The sequence below is a fragment of the Bos grunniens genome, chromosome 4 (assembly GCF_055505025.1).
Source record: "Bos grunniens cultivar Pamir isolate PY7600 chromosome 4, Bosgru_T2T1.0, whole genome shotgun sequence".
Classification (NCBI taxonomy): Eukaryota; Metazoa; Chordata; class Mammalia; order Artiodactyla; family Bovidae; genus Bos; species Bos grunniens.
The window spans coordinates 99,518,284-99,521,152 of record NC_141168.1 but is presented as its reverse complement, the minus strand read 5'-3'; the positions used below and the strand labels follow the sequence as shown (position 1 = coordinate 99,521,152).

At 37.4% G+C, this 2,869-nt stretch overlaps 1 long non-coding RNA gene across 1 annotated transcript; it reads right to left on the bottom strand.

Moving 5' to 3' along the window:
* Positions 1–648: 648 nt before the first annotated feature.
* Positions 649–2,522, bottom strand: LOC147374580 (uncharacterized). The gene is made up of 2 exons (XR_015162924.1): positions 1,426–2,522; positions 649–1,217 (listed from the first exon to the last, which is right to left on the bottom strand). It is a non-coding gene; the product is annotated as an uncharacterized LOC147374580 (long non-coding RNA).
* Positions 2,523–2,869: the final 347 nt, after the last annotated feature.

The following is a 2,869-nucleotide window of genomic DNA, read 5'->3' as shown; positions in this document are numbered from 1 at the left end:
CTAGCATGTGAAATGAGCGCCATTGTGTGCTAGTTTGAACAATCTTTGGCATTGCCCTTCTTTGGGATTGGAATGAAAAGTGAACTTTTCCAGTTCCTGTGGCCACTGCTGAGTTTCCCCAATTTGCTGGCATATTGAATGCAGCACTTTCACAGCATCATCTTTTAGGATTTGAAACATCTCAGCTGGAGTTCCATCACCTCTGCTAGCTTTGTTCATAGTGATGCTTCCTAAGGCCCACTTGACTTCACATTCAGGGATGTCTGGCTCTAGGGGAGTGATCACACCATCGTGGTTATCTGGGTCATGAAGATCTTTTTTTGTATAGTTCTGGGTATTCTTGCCACCTCTTCTTATTATCTTCTATTTGTTAAGTCCATACCATTTCTGTCCTTTATTATGCTCATCATTGCATGAAATATTCCCCTGGTATCTCTAATTTTCTTGAAGAGATCTCTAGTCTTTCCCATTTTATTGTTTTCTTCTATTTCTTTGCATTGACCACTGAGGAAGGCTTTCTTATCTCTCCTTGCTATTCTTTGGAACTCTGCTTTCAGATGGATGTATCTTTGCTTTTCTCCTTTGCCTTTGACTTCTTTTCTCAGTTCTTTATAAGGCCTCAACAGACAACCATTTTACCTTTTTGCATTTCTTTTTCTTGGGGATGGTTTTGATCACTGCCTCCTGTAGAAGGTCACTAACCTTTGTCCATAGTTCTTCAGGCACTCTGTCTATCAAATCTGATCCCTTGAATCTATTTGTTATTTCCACTGTATAATCATAAGGGATTTGATTTGACAAGATTCTAACTTAGAAAGCCATTGTGCCTTCTCAACACTTGTCTTCAAAAACCTGAGATGCTCAGTTTTCAAATAGAATCAACTTGTAATGAGAAAATGTTCTCTGACTTTATAAAACAGGCAATAGTAATCAAAAATTCATTAAAGCTGTTTTTTCCCTGCGTTACATTGACAACCCTTTGAATATTATACTATATTAAGCTTAGAAGTGAAAGTCACTTAGTTGTACCCGACTCTTTGTGACCCCAATGGACTGTAGTCCACCAAGCACCTCTGTCCATGGAATTCTCCAGCCAAGAGTACTGGTGTGGGTAGCCATTCCCTTCTCCAGGCATCTTCCTGACCCAGGGATTGAATAAAAGTCTCCCACTTTGCAGGTAGATTCTTTACTGTCTGAGCCACCAGGGAAGCCCTCCCCTGCAAAAAAAAAAAAAAAGTGTTAGTTGCTCAGGTGTGTCTGCCTCTTTCAACCCCATGGAATGTAGCCTCTGTCCATGGCATTCTCAGGCAAGAATACTAGAGTGAATAGCCATTTGCTTCTCCAAGGGGATCTTCCTGACCCTCCCCCCATTATATATTTTATAGTATGAAGATATTCCTTAAACTAAGTCCTAGTTTTACTTACAACTGCATTGGTCTTTCTGAATTTGACGTGGAGTATTTGTACTGGAGCACATCCTGACAAGGATTCAAGCCTGTTGAAACTGGTTGAAACTCAGGGTGGAGCCTGCATGAGAGGCCCATATGGTTATATCTTGAACACAGTCCAGTGACACTGTCTTTATTACGAGTTCACAGAGTTCATAGGCAATTCATGTAAACTCAAAATGTCTTGAGTAGCCACGTCAAAGACTATTTACATCTTGGGAACACCTAAGCCTCAGTTTATGACTCACCTCTATATATCGAGAAGTTACCATAGTCATCACCTTGGAATTTAGCATAGGTACAAGTAACTCTCATTACTTACTTGGGATTTGGGTGATTTTAAAACCAGAAAGTCACTAAATCCAGCAGAATCACCATGTTCAGTCTTTTAGAGCTTTCTTTGCATTCCCTTTGGTTTCACTCATAACTCTGGTAAAAAAGATAAACATCATATAAGTAGATAAAATTTTCTGAAAATCTGTTTCACAGCCATCAAAGGAAGATAGTTCTTTTGAGATTTTCCTTCTGGACTGCTTTGTCAGAAGAATGCTCTGATAAAATGTTTTCACAAGTGTTTTATCATGCATAATAATCAGCAAATCATAATACAAACTTTATTATACAGTCTCAGGAGTCAGGTAATAAGTATTATTACTTTGTGTTCAGTGATAGAAACATTAAGGCTGACAATAACCAGTGATTTAAAAATAATGATTAAATTCCAGCTAAACTAGTCCTTGACAAGCATTTACTGAAAGTGCTTGAGGAAACAGCAGCAGTAATGACAGTGAAGATAAAACATTGCAGGATAGCCTTGCCTCTTTAATGCCTGTGACTCTTGAGCAATGGGTATAATTAACAAGCCATGGAAACCACTGTAGGAACATTCTGTGACATGGCTTAGGGAGACCTTTGTCCTCAGATATACCAGCTAATGGTATTTTGTAGTTATTTGGTAAATCATTGAATTCTATTGCTTTTTAAGTATTCAAGAATGTATCTTTAAAATATAAAGTCTGGTTTAGAGTTGAAAGGGTTGTTTTTTTTTTTAACTCTCACAGTAACTTCCCAGCATGTCATCAGCTTCTGTGGATTGTCTGTCTCTCGGCATGTGAGATGAAGCACCAACAGTAGACTTTTATTTTGAAATCCAGCAATGTCATAAATCTGCTGAAATTATGCTCATCATTACTAAACTCTGTTGGTATAAATACTACACAACAAAATTATGACTTGTTAATCTTTCATTTGAACTTTTACAATACACAAATCAAGGCAGAACGTCTTATGCATTTCTTTCTGTTCACACATATCTAAAGTAAGTGTATTTTTAAATTATACTATCTGCAGTCATATCACTGTTATAGGTTTTTAAAAATATAAAGTTTGGGGGAAATAAAAGTTATTTGAAATATACGAGC